Source organism: Neophocaena asiaeorientalis, unplaced genomic scaffold, assembly GCF_003031525.2.
Source record: "Neophocaena asiaeorientalis asiaeorientalis breed wild unplaced genomic scaffold, Neophocaena_asiaeorientalis_V1.1 scaffold188, whole genome shotgun sequence".
In the NCBI taxonomy this organism is placed as follows: Eukaryota; Metazoa; Chordata; class Mammalia; order Artiodactyla; family Phocoenidae; genus Neophocaena; species Neophocaena asiaeorientalis.
Genome location: NW_020174156.1, coordinates 4,127,704 through 4,152,412, shown reverse-complemented (window position 1 = coordinate 4,152,412; position 24,709 = coordinate 4,127,704).

Here is a 24,709-nt window from a genome sequence, read left to right as displayed (position 1 = left end):
TGAATTTAAATAATATTTCTGCTAAAATTTTTCTAGAATTGAATGAACTATCAAATGAAAGAGTTCTGTTAACAATTCTTCCAACTAAAAACTGTGATTCTGAGTTCCCCAAATGATCCAATTTTATGTAGGATGGTTTTATGTTGTGGCCCTTATTTAATTTTCTGTGCATTTATTTAACTAAACCAAAGCTTAGAGTGTACTATATACACACTGGGAATCATAACTATTGCCAGAAGAGGTGCAGTGAACTGCGTACTGGCAAAGAGAACATCTTTATTGTGTCCACCAACATGCCGATCCACAGCACTTCTATAATCAAAACAATATAGCTAGGAGCAGGGGAAAATGCATTTTTAACCCAGTTCAGTTGGAACCATCCTTAGAATACTGGAAATCAAGGCAAACATCCTTGCCTTTATGGAGGTCCCTGGCTGCTCTAAGTCCAAGGTGTCTGTAATGACTTGGTAAGATGAAGAAGAAGAGGTAATTTAACGTTTAATAGGCAGTCTTGCATGTAAATATGTATAACCTGTGTTCCACATTAAAAAAAAAACTCCTTTAAATTATTTCTGAAAGCAAGGCGGCACATTCAAAAGAGTTTAACTGCAGCTAGCTTTCCTGAAGTCTGTTTACAGAGACTTGGGCTGGCTTTAAGGATCCAATAAGGGATGGTGACATAGTCAAGGTCTAGCAAGAGTGACACACTCTTTTCCTCCCTGGGTCTGAGGGTGGAGAAGGGAGAGCCAGAGTGGCTATGAAGGAGAGACTGCCAACAGAAGCCGTAGCCAGAGCGGCAGAGAAGGAGCAGGAGAAATAAATACCCTGACCTCTCTGTCTTCACCTTCCTCTGGCACCTCCCATTGGCCCATCCTAACCAGGAAGCCAGAGGCAAGGGAGGAGGGGGATGCGGTTATTAGGAGTCAGGCTCAGAACAGGACAGAAGAGTGTGGAGAATGGATGGGGTGCAGAGCAGATGATGCTGTTAAGCAGCCCAGAAGCAGCAGTGGACAGCTGCTGGGTCAGCTCTCGATGGCTGTGTGGGTTCGGTTCGTAAGGAGGCAGGGCGTACAGATGGACTTAGACCGTTGATTACCCAGGGCATGACAGACGGCCTGAGCTTCGTGTCTGTGTGAGTTCCCTTGTCCCCAAGTTTCGTGAGGGCCATGTGGAAGTGGGTCCTCGTGGATACCGTGCACACTGTGAGCTGTGCCACCGCTGAGGAACGCTGAGCTTAGGAGACCCCTCAGAGGGATGCCAGCAACATGCGCGACCTTTGTCCCCTGGGGAAGACATTATCGACATCCTGGTCAGAAAACAAGTCTTCTTTCTGCCCTGAAGGGGGGACACTGTTTCTACCTTCCAAGGCTATTTGCCATGCACGCATCCTTGAAAAGATCATCCTGTACAAAGCTCTCACAAGACTGGCAGAACGGCTGTGGAGAATTGCCCTGCCTCCCGGTGCAAATGGAGATTAACCAGCACTGGCAGGAATACACTTAACATTTACAGAACCTGCAGGTGGGCCTGACTGACTGCTCTGAGCTCCGCCCTGCTCCACACTCAGGCCTAAAGTTGTCCATACACCATAGTCCTCTTCTTCTTCTTCTTTTTTTTTTTTTAATTTTTTATTTTATATTGGAGTATAGTTGATTAACATGTTGTGATAGTTTCAGGTGTACAGCAAAGTGATTCAGTTATACATATACGTGTATTTATTCTTTTTCAAATTCTTTTCCCATTTAGGTTGTTACGTAATACTGAGCAGAGTTCCCTATGTTATACAGTAGGTCCTTGTTGGTTATCCACTTTAAATATAGCAGCTTGTGCATGACGATCCCAAACTCCCTAACCTTTCCCTTGCCCACACCCTTACTCCTTCTTTTCCTTCTAAGTGTGCTTTTGCTATTGACTTTTTTAAACCACATTTTACATGGGGTAGGGAAGTAGTGCATCTTAGTGAACACAGAACATACTTTTCGACTTAGACACATCTGGGTTAGATACCCCTTGCCATTCACTGACCTTGGGTTTATGTTTTCCTCTGTCAAGTGGAGATTTCACATATTGGAATCACATGCTTCACATATTCATAATATGTGAATTTCACATATTCATAATATTCACATATTATGTAGGTTTGTAAGGAAAAAAATGACAAAACGTTAAGTATCTAGTCGAGGCCTCAGCCCAGAGTGGGGCACTATTATGGTCAATTACCTGGTAGAGGAAGGAGAGTCAGATGGAATGATTTGTGTCTAGCTCCCCCCAACCCCCCATGTCTCTTAAGATAGTCTTGAACTCCTTCAGACAGTGATTAAGACACAGAAGACTCCACTGGTGTTGAAAAGTCCTGGCAGCACAGCACAAAACAACTGAAGAACTCCCCCATGACTTAGCATAAGCTACTATCTATTCCTTCCAGACAGGCACGCATGCAGACTCATACTCCACTTGTAGGCGCTTCGCCCCGCACAAAGGAGAGACAGGTCCCCGAGAGATTCTTATTCAAGTGCTTGAGCCTGGATTAGTGTTTTAGGAATAAATAGACATTTTAATAACCTTGCAGACTCAGTGGAATAGTGCAACATACATTTGTTCAGTATCTAATTTGTAGACTGCTTATAGGAATTTGTGAAAAATAGCACCGGAGGATCTGAGAAAAAATAAATCACTAAAACTCTCTTCATAATGGGAACCTCTGTGGGCCAAACATGAAGAGAGGTTGGTATATATTTGCTTGATATTACTCATAATTTGGAGATCCAAAACTTCTTAAGTGCCATAGTTAATATTTAATGAAGTACTTTTTTCTAAGCCAGGTGTGAATTAATGTCAAAGAGCAAAATAATATATCAGATAAATATTTATTAAAGCAGAAAAACTCTCTTACAGAAAACCAAACAGATGGAAATATATTACTTTTGCTTAATTGAAGATAGATATAGGTCAATGACAACAAGCTCAAGATTGGAGACTGCACAGATTTTCTGATAAGACCCCCCAGCCTGCTTTCCTGGCCTTATATCCAACCCCTTTTCACCACCTCCTATGCACACATACTACCATGTCTCTCTCCATTTCAAGGTTCTGGCCTAGACAGTGTCATTGCTTGAATTCCTCTGAATCATTGCACATACCTGGATTTTCCTGTCCCCTTTTTCTTACATGTAAGCCCATCCTCCAAACCCAGCACATAGTAGGAAATTAATATGTTTAATTCATACATTTATTTGAGCTATAATGATTTTTATAGGCACAGGAGTAGGAGCTGTTGGATGCCATTCTTGTCTTAGGGAGCTTGAGGCTGATCCCTCCAAAAACTCATTTATAGTGTTGCATGAAAGAATGTTATGGCATCTTACACAGATTGTGTATGTCTGTCACAATGGGAGGAGGACTTTTACTTCCCCCAGGTGTTTAATAAACTATGATTGAGTGTGTAAAAGTATCATTTGGGAAATTATTTTTCTCCCTTTGTGTCTCATATTTGATGGCTAAAGAATGTATTCTTATTTGTAAATGAGTAGCCTTGCTTCTGCTGTGACCCCCCAGTAGTTACTTGAATGAGAGATTTGAAATCCAATATTAAAGGCATTTTTGGTGATACTTTAATAATTATGAAATTCTTCTCAATGTTACCCCTACCCTCAAAAACCTAATCAATAATGATAATTCTGTAAATGAAATATTTATTGACTTTTCAACAATTCTCATTGCCTTGTATAGATTTATATCAGTATTTCAAATAAAAGCAAAAAAAACCCAGTAAACTGATAACCTACCTCACATCATCTTTTCTGATAGAATCATAGAATCTCAGGTCTAGAGGGGGCTCTGAATGTGGTCCCTAGCTCTAGATCAAAATCATTTTGGACTGTAACATTCTAGTTCATTGCTTCTTGAACAGTAGTGTTCATATAAATCACTTGGGCATTGTGTTAAAATGCAGCTTCTGGAGTGAGACCCAGGCTCCAGTTTAGTCTTAATGACCCTCAGGGAAGACCCTTTTCCAGTTTCTTTTTCTTCAACTGGTTGGAAAGCAGACTGAAGGAAACAATGGGATAGGGTTGCCAGATTAAATACAAGATACCTAGGTAAATCGAATTTCAGACAAACAATAGATACTTTGTTGATATGTCCCAAATATTGCATGGCACATCCTTATACTAAAAAATAATGTGTTGTTTAGCTGAAATTTGAATTTAACTGGGCATCCTGTATTTATATTTGCTAACTCTGATGACCCTAAATGGGCATAAAGAAAAAAAGTCTGGGCTTTGGCATTAAAATTGAGCTGACTTTAAGTCCTGGCTTGTCATTTACTAGCTGTGTAAATGAGGCAGTTTTATGACCCTAGAACCTCTGTTTCCTCATCTATAAAAAGAGAGATAAGAACACTGCTCATGTGGGGTTGCTGTGAAGATTAAATGAGTTGATACATATGAAGGGCTAGACCCATAGTAGGCAATTGATCATAGGGCTAATAGCAGAGACATTGATGAGGTTTGCTCATCCTATCAAATTTGAAAAGAGAGCATTGGATCTATTAGGAAATAACATTTTTAATGTTGCATATTTTCATGTTGCCTCAATGTGGAAAACTATTGCCTGATTTTCATGCAAACCTGGTTTTCTGTGAATAATCTTTATCAGTGGCTTTCACAATTTAGTATACAACAGAATCTCCTAGATGACTTGTTAAAACAGATTGCTAGCACCCTCACCCCCAAAGATCATAATTAAATTGGGTGGGACACAGGAAAATCTGCATTTTTGACAAGTTCCCAGGTGTTGCTGATACTGCTGGTCTAGAGACCAAGTTTTGAGAACCACTGATCTGTACGACAAGCGTTCTAGCCTTTTAACAGCTCTCTTGCTTTGTGTGGTTAAAGTGGTGCCAGCTACTGGACATAACAGAAAAAATCACAATAGAAGATTAAAGCATTTTAAAAAATGATCCTGTGGGTTCTGTCAAGATCTTATAAACCCTTGTGCTATTTGTGAATTGGAGGGAATAGACAAAGAATTTTTATCATGACACAAGAATAACATTTTGATTTTTGTGTTTCTTTTTTAAGTAAAGAAAACATTAAGGCCATTCTGTGTATAGCTAAGTGCCTAAGAGCTGTACTACAACTAATCATCTGCACGGTTGCCAATTACTTGTTGATTTCTAGTCCCCTCAATTGCATTGCAGGAAGGAGTAAATCCTGGTACAAGAGACACACAAAAAGCTCTCTTTGGGCCTCTATTTATTCATCTATAAAATGAGAGGATAATCTCAAAAAGCGCTCTCTAATATTCTGTGATTCTACTCTAAAGATATTTTGCTCACCGTAGCCTCAGAAAGGAGAAAGAACCACCTTTAGAATGAAGGTATGTTCTCTGACATCATATAACCTTCTTGCTTGATAAAAACTAACCTAAATGTTTTTGGAACTCTCAGGTGCCTTTGCCTTTTCTTTCCAGGCCACGTTTTCTGTATCAGTAAAAAAAAAAAAATAATAATGCTATCAATTTCCCTTACAGAATTATTTTAAGGACATAACAGAAGTGGGAACAGTTGTATTAGTTTGCTAGGGCTGCCATAACAAAGTACCACAGACTGGGTGGTTTAAACAACAGAAATTTATTTCCTTATAGTCCTGGAGGCTAGAAGTCTGAGATCAACGTATTGGCAGGGTTGATTTCTTCTGAGGCCTCTCTCCTTGACTTTTAGGTGGCTGCTTCGCTCTGTGTCTTCATGTGACCTTCCCTCTGTATCTGTCTGTGTCCAAATTTCCTCTTCTTAAAAGGACATCAGTCGTATTGGATTAAGGTCCACCCTAAAAACCTCATTGTAACAGAATTACCTTTTAAAAGACCCTATGTCCAAATGTAGTCACATTCTGAGGTATTGGGTATTATGGCTTCAAGATGTGAATTTTGGGGAGATAATTCAGCCCATAAAAGTTGTGTTTAAAGCACTGTACAAATATTGTTTTAAAAAAGAATCTTAACTCCTTAAATTTCATTTTCCAGTTTGTAAAACAAAGTTTTCCTGAGGGTGTTCTGAGTGACTTCAACTGTAATAGTCTATTGTGCTCTCATTTCTCTAACCCCTCACGGTCTACAGTGAAGGACAAGCTTCTCCAGCGGCAACTGTGTCCAAGTCCTAGGACAGGAGACCATCTGCATTCAGATATAGTGGAAAGAGCATGGAGTCAGATGATTGGATTTGATTCCAACTCAGCAATTTCCATACTGAGAAACCTTGGATAAAATACCCAGTCTCTTTGTGTCTCAGTTTTCTCCTGTGTAAAATGGGGCTGTAGCATCTGCGTAGAGTTGCTGTGAAGGTAAGGGCGGTAACAGTCATAAAGCACCCAGCACAAAGATGCCTTAACACTGTGGCTCAGTAAATGGTAGTTACACATTGCACAGTTGGCCTTTCCTGCCTCTCCTAAGGGGGAAATGAATCTTGCAGGAACCCCTGATGGCCTGTTGGAGACTGTGTCACATCTTTCCTTAAGTTGACTGCTGCAGTAAGTTCTTTCTTGAGTCACACTGCAGATGTGGGAAACAAAGTAACCATCTCTCTTCCTACTGCAGAGCCACGACTCCCTCTGCAGGGGCCAGGGAGAAAAAAACTATTCCAACAGCTATCCATCATTACAACCTCCTGCGCTCTTGGTGCAAGCCCCGGAAATCCAACACCAGTATCTCACTTCAGAGTGGCCAGTTCTTAGAGCTCCCCCAGGAATGTAATGAATTCTGTGTCAGCTCCAACAGCAACTCTAAAGGGAAAGTTTAGTAGAACAAAACAAAACAGGCTGTAAAGAATACAGTAGGTAAAATTTCCCAATGTCAGACCACCAGGCAGAGCTCTGGGGAGTCTTAAGCTATTTTAACCCTCTTTCTCTATTTCAAAATTAACCAAAGCACAGACTACCCAGGCACTTTCTAGGTTAGGCTGTCTTAGGAGGGGAAGTGACCATATCATACTTAGACAATTACATTTTACTTAAAATGTGAAAAACAAGCACAGGTGTTAATAATCCTAGCACCCTAAAGGAACTATGTTCATTTTTTCTTTTGGTACAGAATTTCCAGTCTAATATTCATATTTTACAGAGCAAAGATTGAATTATGGAAATGCTGTCCATTGCACTATTTTCACTGAATCTTAGCTAAGAAGCGTTTTCCACATCTATCATTTTGTTGGTTGAATTCTATTCTATAGATTGGATATTCTATAGATTGGATAGACAAAAATTTCCCCATTCTCCTATCTATGAGTATCTAGATTGCTTCTAATTTTATCAATGATGTTGCAATCTGCATCTTTGCCCATATATTTCCTACTTCCTCATTCTCTCAAACTATTTCCTTGGGATAAATTTCTAGAATTGGGAATGAGGATTTCTATGTAGATTAGAGTTTAGAATTAAGTACCCCTAACTTTCCTGAAAAATACTATAGTCTTTAAATCTGTAAAAGACAGCCTCTCCTATCATTAAAACTTTCAGTACTGACGCATAGGAGAGAGTGCCATCTGCTGCCTTGAAAACATTACTTCCTGCAATTTACTGCTTATTCCCAGAGAGCAGGACCAGATACTGGCCAAGGTAGGGTCTGCTTTAGGGAGGTATTAAATGACGGGAAGAGTGCTCATTAAGTGAGGTCACATTGCCAAGTTACCAGGTCCAGCACAGCCTGCATTTACTGTGCGGAAGGCAGCCAGACGCTATTTCCTGCCTCCTTTGGAACACAATTAGTTGTTAGGAGCTTGTGATGCAAGCCACTGAAAAACAACGTGTGCTGTGCTCTGGCTGTTGGTTCCTCTGTCTAGCCGATCTTCTTCTTACAAGTACAGATCTAACCACCTACGTCATTAGATTTCTCTTTGGTCCAGCTCTGTGCTTTGGCCGTATCGCTCTGCTTATGAAAAGACTTTTTCTCAGGGGCTTTGGATTCTGGTTAGCGTTGGAGTCTCACCTCAGTGCTCCCTTTCTCCTCCCCAGAAGACTTCCCTCTTTTTCCTATTCCTACGATGTCCCCTATAGTTGTTACCACATCACCTCCCATGACTGCTCTTTGATTATTATATGGGGTTTTTCTAAGGAGCAAGTCGAGACTATTTTCTATGTCACAAAATAGTCTTTATGACTTGGCCCCTGAAGATTTATCCAGCCTTACCTCTCATAATTAATTCTTTGTTTTCAACACTCTAGGCATCATTGTCCAATAGAAATATGTAATTTTAAACTTTCTAGTAGCCACATTAAAATAAGAAAAACAAATAAACCAACCAACCAAATACCCCAAAACAACAATAGGTAACCCGGAGTATTATCATTTTAACATTTGGCACTACACACATTTCAAGTGCTCAATAGACACATGTAGTCCCAGCTGTAGGAGTCTCAAGCCACAAATAAGTTCCCCAATATAAGACTTTTGTTTCAATTCACATGCCTTTACACATGCTGTTCTTTATTTCTGCCCAGAATGTTCTTTATTTCTCCAATCTGGCAAACTCTTATTCATCTTAAAAAACCCAGCACAAATATCCCTTTTCCATCACTTCTCTCTTAACTCTCTGCAAAGAGATGTTACTAATCTCTGCAAGAGATGTTACTAATCTCTTTCTTCTCTGTTCTGCCACTACTTTGTACATAGTTCTATTTTATACTTATCCCTCTCCTTTGCAGGACATTTAATTCTGTTTAAAATGTCCACAAGACATTTGGTGCATAAAACATTTGGTCCATGCCTAAAGGTCCTTGAAATTTGGTCCTATCCAAAATATCCATAAGCACATTTGGTCCATGCCAAATGGTTTTGGACAAAAACAAATATCAAGGACCTTTTGGTGTGGACCAAATGTCTAATGGACCTTTTGGACAGGACCAAATGTCTGCCAACCATCAGTCTTTATTGTAATATATTGATTTACATTTGTAAAAATTTTGTTCATAGCTTTTTACTAGATTTTGCACTTCTTTAGAGCAAAGATGTTCACTTATCATCTCTGTATCCTGAGAGTCAAGAAGGGAGCACATTCTTACTATCAATGTGCAATAAGTGGATGAATAGATGAATATATATTAATCAAGTTACCATCACCTATGTTGAATGCTTATTCTTTATCCCCCTATCACCTTATAGGGCTCCAATAAAAGCCTGATGGAAAGATTTACCCAGACAAGCCATTTTTTTTTTATTGCTCCAATTTTGATCAGACAGAGTTAGAAGGAAAATAAAATAACTAGGATGAAAAGAAAAAAAGGTTGGTGGCTTGATTTTGATGCCTGTCTCCACACTGATTTCCTGGGTGTTTTATGAGAATTGGTTTTTTAGGTTAATCTGAGAACACTATTTTAAAGTATTCAAACTTGAAAATCTTCATTCTTTGAATAAGGTATTTCCTTGAGGAAAGCTTCTCCTTCACAAAATATGCTCAGATGTATAATGAAGTATAAGACTTAATCTCATTTATAGCTAGATTAAATTCCCTTCTTTAGCTAAAATCTCCTACCCTGTGCTTCTGGAAGAAAGCTACTAGGGAAGGCCGGAGGCAAGATTACTGACACAGTGTTTTTTGGAAAATATAAAATGGTTACCTTTCTTATTTCATTTTATTCCACTTCATCTTATTTAGTATTTTTTTTAAATGAGCACTTTAAAACTTTAAATTCCTGATAGTTTGTGCTGGGAAGTAGCAATATGACAAGTCTCGTATGTATCATACGATCCCTATGAAGAGTTATGTAAATGACAAAAGATCAAGTCTAGGTTTGAAAGTATTACATAACATTAGAAAAGAAGCTGCAATAATATGCCTGGATGCTGTTTTTTTTTTTTTTTTTGCGGTACGCGGGCCTCTCACTGTTGTGGCCTCTCCCGTTGCGGAGCACAGGCTCCGGACGCGCAGGCTCAGCGGCCATGGCTCACGGGCCTAGCTGCTCCGCGGCATGTGGGATCTTCCCAGACCAGGGCACGAACCCGTGTCCCCTGCATTGGCAGGGGGACTCTCAACCAGGGAAGCCCCCTGGATGCTGTTTTTAAGATTAGAAATTTGTTACGGAGATCAGGTAAAATATAAAAATGAAATATAATAAATATGAAGTATAATAACATAAAAATAAATATATTTATTCATCAGTGCCTGTAACTTAGCCTTATTACTTTAAATCTATATACCATATACACATATATATATATCTTTTAAGTAGGTCCATTTTATGCTCTGGGAATATGGATATATAGATATAATGCCAGGGATTAATGGCTTATTAGGGTCTACAAAATGTTAGGAGTTGAAAGATAAAATTTACTGGCCCTCAAATATAAAAAGTCATGGTAAATTAAACTTTAAATATCTAGTTGTCTCAAAATATAACATTATATAAACAGGACCCATAGTTGATTAATATTCATAAACATTTATTATATTTGAACAGTTTGTGGGTTAAATTTCTTCACATCACAAGAATACTTGAGTATATGCCATGATTGCTAGATAATTGAGGATCACAAATCAAATGAGTTAGCCTCAAGTAATTTAAAAAGCAAAATTATAAAATATTTTCTGAAAATATTTCATAACAAAAATAATATTTACTGTGGGATGTGGGGACATTTCAATAAATTTGATATAATGTGAGATATAGCCTTAGGGTCTACATCAACCTTAAAATGGCCCTAATTTTTTTTAATTAATAGGTTTTATTTCTTAGAGTAGTTTTAGGTTAACAGAGAAATGGGCAGCAAGTACAAAATTCGTTTATACCCCTCCCCTTTAACAGTTTCTCCTATTGCTAACATCTTGCATTAGTGTGCTACATTCATTACTATTGATGAGCCAATATTTTTACATTATTATTAGCTAAAGTCGATAGTTTACATTAAGGTTCACTCTTGGTATTGTACACGGTATGGGTTTTGACAAATGTGCAATGATGTGTATCCACCATTACAATATCATACAGAATAGTTTCATTGCCAAATGGCTCTAATTTTAAGACCCGGGCATCTATTACACAAGCTTTCATTGCAACTTGCACATATGAGTTTCATTTTTCGTGACCACTTAGGACTGTCCCATTCATCTGTGGTCTCTACACAGCTATAGTCAACAATTAGTATGAGTCAGTCCAAAATTATGTTTCTTATTATTTTGGAAGAGTGGATTCTAAGGTACTAATTTCCTCATAAGTCTTATTCTGTTGCCTCTTTTTATTTTATTTTTTAAATAGTTATTTATCTGGCTTGGCTATTTTTTTTTCATTTTTTTCCCTTTTAGTGACATCAGAAACAGTCTGTTTTCATGGTGACTAATTTAATCTTCTGGGGTGTGTTCCAATGTGGGAGATTTAAAGTGCTTTTATTATTGTCAAGGTCGTCATTGTTACTATGTGTACTTGGGGCATCTATCAGGTGCTTGGCTTCCTTTCTTTTTCAGCTGGTTGCCTTGGATGCTGGCTCCTTATTTCCTGTTGTGTTCCAGATTCATTCTCACAGAGTGTTACTTATCTTTGGATTTCCATCTTTATAGATATCACTCTTAAGACCCAGGGAGTTATTTCTTAGGAAGCTTGTAGCTGCATTACAGTTTCTATCTTTCAGGATATTCTGACTGACTGTTTAGTCCCTCATTAGCCAGAGAGACAGCAGGCTGTAGTAGAAATAACATAAGACTTAAAAATCAGAAGTAGTTTCAAGCTGTACCATGCACTTACTGGGCATCAAGCCCTTAGTAAATGAGGATAATGATGCCTGCTCTGCCTTTGAACATGCTAGTCCTTTGCCTGGAATATTTATCCTCCTCGGCCCTACCTGAAAAATCCTGTTACGCCTTCAAAACCCAGTTCATAGGTCAACTCCTACAGAAAGCCTTCCCAGACCCTTCCAGATAGAGTCAATCATTCCTTCTTTTGTCCCTCATACTTACTGCCATTCACTATGATGTAATTCATTTATATTCATGTCAGTAAAGGGCTAAGAATGAAATGAGATGTTGCTCATAAGAATACATTTTGAACCATAAAAAGCTCCTATAGAATTTTTTTTAGTAGACATTGCACACTTTACCAAGCTGTGGTTCTTGTCTTCAGCTCAGCATGTAATGAGTATTTGATAGTACTGATATGGTTGTTTGTTTACTCCTACATTCAAAAAATGTTTATCAAGGCACCAATTACATCCCAAGTACTGTGTACGAAATGTATAGCAGAGGGAATAAGATGTTTCAAAAGTGTGATAAAATTTAATACTTAAACACTAAAAGCAAGTAAATAAAACCAAGAATTAGTAACCAAGGCCTCTGGAATCAAGACTGTACATCTCAGTTGCTCACAATCAAAACAAATAACAGCTTGGGAACTATGAGAGGACCATAGCTACTCCCCTGCTATTTTAGTTATCACTATATCCATGTGGAAGAGAACTTGGAGTTTGATAGTATAATCGACTGAATATCTTTTAGGTATCCTTTAGTATTTATTGTATAAATATGTATCTGGTATGCTTTGTATCATTCTCATTGAAAGGTGTGGCTTCAATCATTCTTAATAAATCCTTTGGCATAGATGCCGTGGTCAAAAATCCCTGTAAGTTATGTATGGTTAATTACATGAAACTGAGTTGAATGGCCCCTATCTGACTACAAAAGTCAGAATTTTAGTGCCCACACAGGATACATCCATGAAAGCTGTGTCTTCTATAGAAATCTGTTGTCACATGGTTTATTTCTGTCTGTAAACATTACCTAATAAAATTTCTCCTAGTCCTTGGTTTCCTCATTTATCTTGCATCTAGGGCTTCCAGATCCTTTCCCGACCACTCAGCTTTCCTCTGTGGGCTTCCTGACCAACTCTGGTGTTCTACTTCTCTCTTTATTCTCTGCTAAAAGGTGATTCCCCAACTGTCTGACCAAAGTACCATGTTGACCTTTCAGTGCTTCACAGCACCCAGTAAGAAGTAATCCAGTCCATCCTTTTGGCTACCATGAACCACATCACACCCACACACACTGCCCCAAAGCTGAAAAACCTGATGGTGTGATACATGGTTAATTAACTTGTGTAGATATCTAATTCATTATGGAGAATCACTGATTTGCCTTTTTTTTCATTTGTTCACTCATCCATTCAAAATTTATTGTGTCAGCTCCAAAGTTAAGCTCTGGGAATACAGAGATGAGTGAGTCCCAGTACTGCCCTCTATGGCTTCACAGTCTTATGTGGATCAGATAACCACCTGTGATTCTATCTGAAAATTTTAAACTCAGTGAAAAAAACTGTGATGAGTGTGTTTCCCTTCCCTTTACCTTTGGTGGTTGTTGGTTTGTCCCATAGCCTTTTGGGGTTCACATTCAAAGAACCTAAAGTGGACTGGGCTTGATGGTGGCTTCTTAGGTGACACTTGCCTCTACTAATCATATGATGCTAATATATGGCCTTAGAGAGATCTTTAGGACTGGAGGTTGGGAATGGCATTAGCGAACAGAAGATAATAAAAGCATTTTAAAAGAATGTTTTATTAGTTACTTAAACTGCAATTTCTGGTTTGAGGAATATGGTTCATAAGTGGTTTCAGTATTATATTTATTAATTAACTTGAGGAATAACCTCAAAATAAAGATATGCATATGGATGAAACAACAGAAGTAATTTTCAGTACACGTTGTGGAACCAAACAAAATGTGCCTTGTACTGTTTAGGTACTTACTCTTTATTTGGGGAAAAACTGGTAGAGTAAAACTTATATTCGCAAGGCAATGAAATGCATCTTGAATTCTCATTGATCGTAAGACTTCTTATGAGGCCAACTAGTCTGTTTTACAACTGATTTGGGTTTTATGGTCTCTCTTCCATGTGAAGAAGAATTTCCAGTCTCTTGAAAATCTGCAGAACACTTAATTCATTCTTATCACAGTAGAGCTCTTCTGGCTAGAGTCCCAAAGGCTGAGTGATGTCAGCGGTGGTCTTATGTTCAGGGCACCTTGAAGGTCCTCAGGTCCTGCCATGATTCTCCCCAACAGGAAAGACCATGGAAAGGAATGGGGAATAGCTGGGGAGCAGTATTTGTCTCCTTTCTTGCTTTCCTTTAAACTCATAGGACCATATTCCAAATTTAACTGAGTGTGCTACCTAGAATTAAAGAAATGGTGATGCCCCTACAACAGGGATTTATAAATCACCTTTCCTATGGGAGGTGGTATTGCACAGTGGTTAGAAACAAAAAAGCATTTAGTATCTATCACTTTCAATATTTCATCAGTTATAAGATGTACTCTTTCCTCTACACTTTAACGTCTCTGAAATTGGGGCCCAAATTGGAATTGATGACATATTGGAGTTTAATTGGCTGCATTTTTGTCCTCTATGAATGATAGATAAAACAGTAATGGTACTGTCATCTCAGATTAGATGATGATATGGCACTAGCTATGTGAACCGTAGACCAGTTACTTAAATGCTCTGTGCTGTATATCCCACACTGATTCTCACTAAACAACACTCGGCACATAATAAACTACAGAAATAAAATTATATGTTTTTTTATTACATTATTTCATATTTCTTCTTACACTATCTCTTTGATAGAAGGTGGAATGTAAATTAGATTAATTCTTCACATCAGTAAGAGTATATGAGTTTTTTGTGTGATTACTTAGTTGTTAAAATTATTACTGTATCATACGTTGATTTATTTTTATTATGAAAAATGATTATTGGAAGGATAGAGAATAAAGTAGGAAGACAAATAACAATATATGTTTGCATAATGCATTATGTCTTCAAAGCCACTTTGCAGTCTTATCCTCCTTTACTTCTTCCCAGTGTAATAAAGAGCAAGGTATTATCCTCCTTTTATAGAAGGGAAGAGATTGAGTTACTTACTCAAAGACACTCAGATATTTTCCAAGTCCTGGTCCAGAGCTCTCTTCTGCCTTTGAAATCTTTCCCACTCTCACAGCATCAACTCTCACTACTTTTAGATTGCCATTTAATTTCCAGAAGTCTTCTCTCATAGTTCCAACATGTCTTACATAAACTGATTGTCTTTTCCCTGTAACAAACCCATTAGATGTCACTCCCTAGGTTTATTTCTTTCAACAGTGCAATTATCCTCACCCAGAAATGTGGAGTCATATTTAACCCTTCCCCTTTCCTCAACATCCTCCCTCACCGTGTATCAATACCAATTTCTTTCCATCATTCCTCTCTAGTGTAGTTTCCCTTAAACCTCCACTGGTATTTTTTTCTAGACAGAACTTTTTCAGTAGTCTCTTAGTCCTCTAATTCATCCTATACTCAACTGGCTTAACCTTTATAAAATTCATTTTGTATATGTCACAGGCTCAATATTGGGCAGAATGAACTCTAAAGACTAACACTGAAGGATCTCAAGTCTGGTTAGTGCTATCTTTTAATCACAGAGGGCTGGGAAATGATAGACCTAGATGACCAAGAGAAACTAGGATTGTGAGTCCGGCCAAGAGAAGATAATGCCAGTCTAGACCAAGAAAGACCCTTCTAGGTCTTCTCTCTAATCTTTTAAACTGATCTTTTATTAAACATAAAAATCCTTCTTCTACACAGCCAGTTCTTTCAATAAATCTTGGACGTGCTGTGCTTATTTCTGCCTGGTACCTTTGCTCGTATGGCTCCCCAGTCATTCAAATATGCACTCAATAAACACTTGTTGAGCACTTTCAAGGCAAGGAGAATATAAAAATTTAGAAGATCCTGCTTTGCCCTCTACTAGCTCAAAGGTAATTAAGGAGGGGAGACAAATAATTAACTATAATACAGTACAACAAGTGCCACTGCTTGTAAAGGGTTTATTGGGAATATAAAAAGCCATAGCTTTGTCCAAGGCATTCAGAAAAGACTACAAAGTGGAGGTGACATTTGAACAGATCTTCTTCCCCTCCTCAATCTTTCCAGATCCTGTTCAGGCATCCATCCAGTGGTGCAATGTCTCAAAAATGCCTAAGGTGTCAACACTTTATAAAACTCCTTTGGAACTACTGTTGTTGTCTCTTGTTTTGGCATTATCATCACCTGTTAGTCACTGTTTCCTGTATATTTCCCTCAGTTCCTCCAGCTAGATCACAAACTCCTAAACACCAGCGATCATGCTTTATACTTTTTAGCTCCATCTCTAGACACAGAAACTAAATCCATGTTTATTAGAAGATTTCTTTTGATCCTTTGTGTACATATTAATTTTCATGATTAAGAAGTCATATATGTGCAGTCACACATTAGTGACTGCAAGCTCTGTTGTTAAAAATGAATTTTCCAGAGAGAAGAATGCTCTCTACTAAAGTACAGTTATAATTTCCAGTGGAGTGTGCTACTAAATAAGGTTACATGTAGCAAATCCTAAACTGATTATTATGATGGTAATGATTCTGTTACTTAGTGCTCAGAGAGGAATGTACACATATTTGAAACAAGCACTGCAGGCAAGAGGAAGTGATGGTGCACGGTCCATAATATGTGCAGTTATAGTAAACATGCTGGGTAGAATGTATACTGATTTTTTTTTAATCCGTAAGTGGGACTTCAGGTCTGTAAAATATTGCTTACTAGTATCAGGTTTCCTCGAACAAATAAAGGTGACTGCTCTTTCCTGATGCTTTTTCATCAATGCCAGACTGGCACCATGATGTACCCTCTTCTGTTTGAAGTACACAGAGAAAGCTTGAGGTATGATTATTTTTGTTTCACTTATTTAAAACAAACAAAATAAACAGATAAACAAAATTGGGGGACTTTATAGTAGAAGAAGTGTGCATGCTTAAAAATAAATTAACTATTCAAAGCTGACTCAATTTGCAGTTTAAGCAAATTCAATCTAGGGAAAACTCAATCTGTCTAGATTTGGATTTTTTTTTTGATTAAATGCCCAGCACTAGGCAGTTCTTTTGCTTTTTCAGGAAAGAATTCATAAGTAAAACTGAAGCAGAATACTATTGTGACATTTTACACAATACTTTGAAGGCATTTGAGAATGTATGAATTTTATATCTATAAAGAGTTATATCTTAAGATTCATTATGGGTGATCACTAGCAAAAATCCACTAGGATGGATTTATACTTTACTGGCTGCCAATTTGGGGATTTACATTTATAAATGATTTCTTTAGTAGGCTTCTTATAGAATTAAAAAATAAATTGAAAAATCTCATTTAGCACTTTTAAAGTATTACGGAAAATAACATCATGTTCTATACAAAACATTTCTAAGTTATTAAAAAAACAACATCTAGATGCAGAAAAGGAAAATACTTATAAAAATTCAGTAGATAATTTCCTAGTTTTACTGTGTATCATATTAAGATTGCCCAAAGAACCCATATGACAGGAAGTTGCTTTGTATATGGGTTATAAAGGAAGGGTGGATTCTAACATTGTATAAAGGAGGGGATCCAAATTATATCGTTACAGATATTGAAGTCTTGTATTAAGACCCATTAGCATCATATCATTTCATAAGTAAACTTGTACAGATATTGTCAGCAGTGTATTAGATATGAATTATTAGGAGATTGGAGACAATTCCTAAGTATACATTTTCAATTTCAATATGCATATACATTTCAAAAATATACATTTTTTTCTATCATTTGCTCTTCCACAATGACCATTCTATTTGTTCACCTGCTGGCTTTTATGGTAAGGGAGGTTAATAAAAGAGGTGATCTTCTTCATTGCCCTGGAAAAGGTGAATAAAAGTCTTTTCACATGTTTGGGGGCCAGGCCCTCACTTTAAGTTCATACTGTCTTGAGACTTGAAAGAAAGACATAATTTTGGTTTGGGGCTTATTTACCTAAATTTTCATGGTGAGTTCTAACCAAATACATTTATTTACTTAACTTCTCAATACTGTTTCAAATATTAGTCAAGATAAATCAGAGGACAATGATTTTAAAGAAAGATTGATCAAGTAAACCTATTCTGAAATTTATTTGTGATGCTTGGACATTTCCACTAGAATAGGTAGCCATTTCCTTAATAACTTGGGTCATTTTGGGTTCTAGTACCTGATTGTTGCTGATATTAAATGATGGGATACAAAAGCAAGACCTTGGAGTAAAAATTCAACTTTTTTTATCAAATGCAATTTTACCTAATGTAACAGTAAGTAAAAGGTTAAAAGACTAACTTGTAAGTTTGAGGTATAAATAATTAACACATTTGATTGCCTTTAAGTTTTCTTATAATTTTTACTTTTATTTTTACATAAATAAAGGGGGAAAAGTACTTTTGTAAACTTTACCAAACGCTCACACACCATTTTTTGTTTTCATACTATAGTTAAGTCATACTTCCCTGTTGGGAAGTGGGAAAAGTTATGCCAATATCCCAATAGGAATATCCTATAATACAGTAACACTACTTCTTTTAAAAATCATTCTAATGATCATTTAAAAAGATGACTTACGTTACTGTATCTGTATGATGTTTGAAGTTAAAGCCCATTTTTCAGGTGATAGGGAGACTTCTGTGCCGAGCATTTTCTGGCTTATTCATAAAATTGGCTTAAGCAGAGGAATGGGAAAGCAGTGAGTAAAACAAACATAGAAACCCAGGAGAAAACATGTGCCCTGAAGACCTGTGCTAATGGCAACAGAGAGAACTGAGGGAGGGCTCCTCCTCTGGAACTGTTCCTTGATTTCCAACCTGTGTTAGCATAAAGAACTCACAGATAGACATGCTTTTTTTTTTTTTTTAATTTATTTACTATTTATTTATTTATTTTAACATCTTTATTGAAGTATAATTGCTTTACAATGGTGTGTTAGTTTCTGCTTTATAACAAAGTGAATCAGCTATACATACACATATATCCCTGTATCTCCTCCCTCTTGCGTCTCCCTCCCACCCTCCCTATCCCACCCCTCTAGATGGTCACAAAGCACCGAGCCGATCTCCCTGTGCTATGTGGCTGCTTCCTACTAGCTATCTATTTTACATTTGGCAGTGTATATACAGACATGCTTTTTAGATGTTGAAATGATTACTTAAGCCCAGGGACATACTGAAACCAGTCTTTTTTTTTTCTTTTGCCTGTGCATTATTTGCATAAATAAGGCACATCATACACTTATACACTAACACAGCATACACTGTGCAAAGAAAATAGCTTGTTGACATCTCTGAATTATATAGAGTATAAAGGGCATAAAAATGTAACCTGCTGTTTGTTTCAGTAACTGTTGGAAATGGTTTAGTTTGGTTTTCAACTCAAGTTATAAAACAGACCTGCTGCTGTAAAAGCCCACTTTTATAGCAATTTCTGGCTGAAAGCCCTGGAAAAAGAGCATATAGGCAAACTAGTCGGTTCTGAGAAGAGGTTACTCAGAAAGAAAAACATTAACCAGTTTCACTGCTTTGAAACGATTGGCATCTTTGACATCTACATCCATGTACAGTAAGATGAAAAAGCAATGTTTTGACTTTTAAACAGGAAAAGGTATTTTTGTTGTGGATTTATTCCTGTGTGTGTTATTTTAAACAGAAAGACTCTCAAGATTGTTTTGTCAATATAACATATTACGCCTGGAAATAAATGAAAAAACCATCCATCAAATAATCTATTCATTTAAGCATTTTTTTCTAGATTCTAAATTGCATTCTATCTCCCTCCTCCTGCAAAGACCAATAAGTGACATCGTTGTAATCACCAGCAAAGATACTGGCCCATTTGCATCCTTTGATATGCACAGGAGCCTTTGGTTTTCATGTTAGCAGAAGATGGAGGAGTGTTGGGATGTGAAAGTAGTACACAGTCTTGTGGGCTAGGAAGTGGACAAGTAGGAGTGGATCAGTTAACCTGGTTAGTGGATACTACTCTGTGCGTCATCCCCAAAGAGGGTGACTTCTAGAGACTTAAGAGTTACAAAGTGGGTATATATTCACAAGGTTAAAACCACTTCCCCCTGTTATTTCCATGTGAGGACCCTTGGCCTCCTACAAGTTTGAGGATCTTACTTCTAGACTGTTGCTCTACTGCTTGCTAGTTGTTGGAAATTTGGACGAATACTACCCTTAGACCCTGGTATAAAACAAGAATGTCACTCTAGGTGATGATTTCATAAGACCAAAGGTAAGTGCTTTCACCTGTATCCTCACTTTTAGATCATGATTCTGTTTCCTAGGACCCCTGAGTGCCTTTCTAAATGTCCCCAAACCTGTTTCCAGGACTCATGTGGGCCTTTTCCCAGGACCACTAAGTGAGCCTGAAAAGGTGACCAGGAGTGGCTGTTTGTAAGAGATGTGGAGACAGCTTGGACTGGGCTAGAATGTTACTGAATATCCATGGAATCCTGAGATGGGAAGAGAAGGGGGTGAGCCAGGGAGCTGAAGGTTGGGGTAGAAGCCTACTTCTACCTGTACCTTACAGGTGCACAACTCCAAGAAGGCAAAGAATTTTAATTTTAAATAAAAATTTGGCCTTGAAAATATATAAAGATCCACTTGTTAAGGTAGGATGATAGGGTATACTTTGTTCAACGTTTTGCTAGCTTGATTTATAACTTAAAAATTGGGAGGTATATGATTAGAGACCTTCATTTTTGTTTTTGCCCAGCCCCTATATATATTCGAGCCAGGTTTAGTGTATGTTTTCCCAACTTTTTATTTTGAGAATTCTCAAATATACAGAGAAGTTGGAAGAAAAATAGTACAAAAATATCCAAATATCTAGACCTGGATTATAGTAGTTAACATTTTGTCAATTTTTGCATTATTTCTTTCTCTTTCTCTCTCTCTTTTTCTTTGGCTTAACCATTTTATATTAAGTTGCAGGTATCAGTAGACTTTACCCCTAAATATTTCAGCATGAATCTCCCCCAAATAATGACAGTCTCCTCAACCATAATGCCATTATCTAACCTCAGAAAAATAGCACTAACATGGTAGTATTTAATGTTTAGTCTCTATACACAGTTACCTAAATTGTACCCAAATTGTAGCAAAAATGTCTTTTTTTTTTTTTAAAAAAAAGTGTATGTATTTATTTTTGGCTGTGTTGGGTCTTCGTTTCTGTGCGAGGGCTTTCTCCAGTTGCGGCAAGCGGGGGCCACTCTTCATCGCGGTGCGTGGGCCTCTCACTATCGCGGCCTCTCTTGTTGCAGAGCACAGACTCCAGACGCGCAGGCTCAGTAATTGGGGCTCACGGGCCTAGTTGCTCCGCGGCATGTGGGATCTTCCCAGACCAGGGCTCGAACCCGTGTCCCCTGCATTGGCAGGCAGATTCTCAACCACTGCGCCACCCGGGAAGCCCACAAAAATGTCTTTTTAAGCTATTTTTTTCAAACTAGGATTCAAATAAAGTTTGCATTGCATTTATTTGATGTCTTTAGAATCTTTTCAACTAGAACAGTCCCTTCACTTTTCCCCCCATTACTAGAGTCTTTAGTCCAACTAATTGTTCCTTAGAATGCCCCCAATTCTGGATTTATCTGGTTGTTTCTTCTTTGGGTCATTAACAGTTCCTCTGTTTCCTGTATCTTTAATAAACTGGGAGTTAAAGTCTTGATTAGATTCAGATTAAACATTTTGGCAAAATATTTCATAAGTATGGTGTTCTTCATATTGCATAACATAAGGAGACATATAATCTAAGATGGCGCCTCTATCAAGGATGCTAAATTTGATTATTTATGTGACTTTCCATAAGTAAACTACATTTGACCCTTGGTATCCGCAGGGGCATTGGTTCCAGGACCTGCCGCAGATACCAAGTGGATGCCCAAGTCCCTACCTAGGTGGCACTCTGCATTTGAAATTCTGCATCCATGTATTTAACCAGCTACCAAGTGTGTATTACTGTATGTGTTTGTTGAAAAAAATCCACACATAAGTGGACCCACCCAGTTCAACCCCTGTTGTTCAAGAGTCAACTGTAATGATATCTCAGGATAATTTTAATTTGATTTCCTCTTATTATGAGTGGTGTTAATCCTGTTTTCTTATGGGACCATTTACCTTTCTCTTTTATTTTCCATGAACACTTTATTAACGTCTTTTGACTGGGGGCACTTACAATTATTTTATAATTTTGAAAAAATTTGAGATTTACAGAAGAGTTGTGAAGGTAGTGCAGAAAGTTCCCATCTACTTTTCACTCAGCCTCTCATATGTTAGCATTTTATATTATAGTAGCGCAAAAAGTTCCCATCTACTTTTCACTCAGCCTTTTATATGTTAGCATTTTCTATTACAGTAGTACATTCACTGAAACTAGGAACAATATTAACATTGATACAATATTACTAACTGAACTATAGGCTTTGTTCAGATTTCACCAGTTTTCCAACTAATACTATTTTTTTCTGGTCCAAAATTCAATCCAGAACACTACATTGCATGTAGTTGTCCTGTCTCTTTAGTCTCTTCCAATCAATCTGTTAGCTGTTTCCCAGTCTTTTCTTTTTTTTTCATGACCCTGAAACTTTTGAAGAGTATTGTAGAGTGCCCCTAGGTTTGTCTGATGTTCTATCATGATTGGACTGAGTTATAGATTTTTGGAAAAAATACCACAGAGCTGAGTGTTTCGCATTGTATCATATACGAGGTATATGATATCAATATGACTTATAACTGGTGATGTAACCTTGATCTCTTGGTTAAATCAGTTTCCTCCAGGTTCCTCCACTATAAAATTACTTCCCTCCCCTCTTCCATATTCTATACATTAAAAGTAAGTAAGTTCTATCCACACTCAAAGGAAGGAGAATTATATTCCACCTCAGAGGGAAAGTATAAAAGAATTGGTGGATATATGTTAAAACCATCATAGTAATTAAAAAATATTTTTGTGGAGATACTTTGTAGGTATGAAAATATCCTGTTCAGTTTACATTCCCACAAGCAGTGCAAGAGGGTTCCCTTTTCTCGACACCATCTCCAGCATTTATTGTTTGTAGATTTTTGGTGATGGCCATTCTGACTGGTGTTAGGTGATACCTCCTTGTTGTTTTGATTTGCATTTCTCTAATGATTAGTGATGTTGAGCATCCTTTCATGTGTTTGTTGGCAATCTGTATATCTTCTTTGGAGAAATGTCTATTTAGGTCTTCTGCCCATTTTTGGATTGGCTTGTTTGGTTTTTTGATATTGAGCTGCATGAGCTGCTTATATATTTTGGAGATTAATCCTTTGTCAGTTGCTTCATCTGCAAATATTTTCTCCCGTTCTGAGGTTTGTCTTTTCGTCTTGTTTATGGCTTCCTTTGCTGTGCAAAAGCTTTGAAGTTTCATTAGGTCCCATTTGTTTATTTTTGTTTTTATTTCCATTTCTCTAGGAGGTGGGTCAAACAGGTCTTCCTCTGATTTATGTCATAGAGTGTTCTGCCTATGTTTTCCTCTAAGAGTTTGATAGTTTCTGGCCTTACATTTAGGTCTTTAATCCATTTTGAGTTTATTTTTGTGTATAGTGTTAGGGAATGTTCTAATTTCATTCTTTTAAACGTAGCTGTCCAGTTTCCCCAGCAGCACTTATTGAAGAGGCTGTCTTTTCTCCATTGTATATTCTTGCCTCCTTTATCAAAGATAAGGTGACCATATGTGCGTGGGTTTATCTCTGGGCTTTCTATCCTGTTCCATTAATGTATATATCTGTTTTTTTGCCAGTACCATACTGTCTTGATTACTGTAGCTTTCTAGTATAGTCTGAAGTCCACTACCCACTAATTTTAACATTTTCCAGTGGATATTGTCTGCAACAGTTATCATGTGATGTTCTAATGGTGATTTTCTAAATTTCTTCTACATTTATTATTTGGAATTCTTTTGTAAGGAAGATTTGTCTCTTAAACCCTATTTGGTTATACATCCAATCATTTCTTTACATTAGTATGGACAGATATATATTTATTTTATTCTCTGGCTTGTAATCCAACTTTTCTGTTATTTATCAGGTTGCTCAAATTGTGGCTATTGGGAGTTCCTTCAGGTTGGGTCCTGTACCTTTTAAAAAAAATTTTTAAACTACCTTACCTTCTAGCACTACAGAATACTTCAGGCTTATCTTATATTTTTCCTGCTATATTCTATGGGCACATAGACGTTTTAAAAATTTTTTAGTTTGAAATATTTTTATGCATACAAAATATTTGCAAAGATAGTAGAGAGTTTCTATATAAACTTCACCCCATTTTCCTAATATTGACATCTTATATAACAATAATACAGTTATTAAAGCAAACAATTCTTCTATCCTTCCTTATCTTTCATGAATGTGACAGTTTTGAAGAGTATTGGTTGGGTATTTTGGAGAGTTAACCTCAATTTGGGTTTGTCTGATGTTTTCTCTTCTTAGACAGAGGTTATGTGTTTGGGGAAGAATATCACAGGGGTGATGAGACACAGTTTTTTAAACCTCTTCAAGTCTAAATTTCCTTATCTGTAAAATGAGATAAGTGCCTTTCTCATAGACCTGTTATGATAATTAAATAAGGTAACAATGTAAAATGCTCAGCATAGGACTTGATGTATAGTAAGCCTTTGTCAAAAGTTGGGTATATAATCATCATCATCATTAACATAGTTATGCCTGTAATTATTAATATCACTACTGTCCTCATTTTCATCATCATTATTTCAACAAATATGTATTGAATATCCTGTGGTTTGGTCTCCCGGACTCAAGTTTCGACACCTGCCCTCTTCAAATCCATCCTATATGCGTCTACCACAG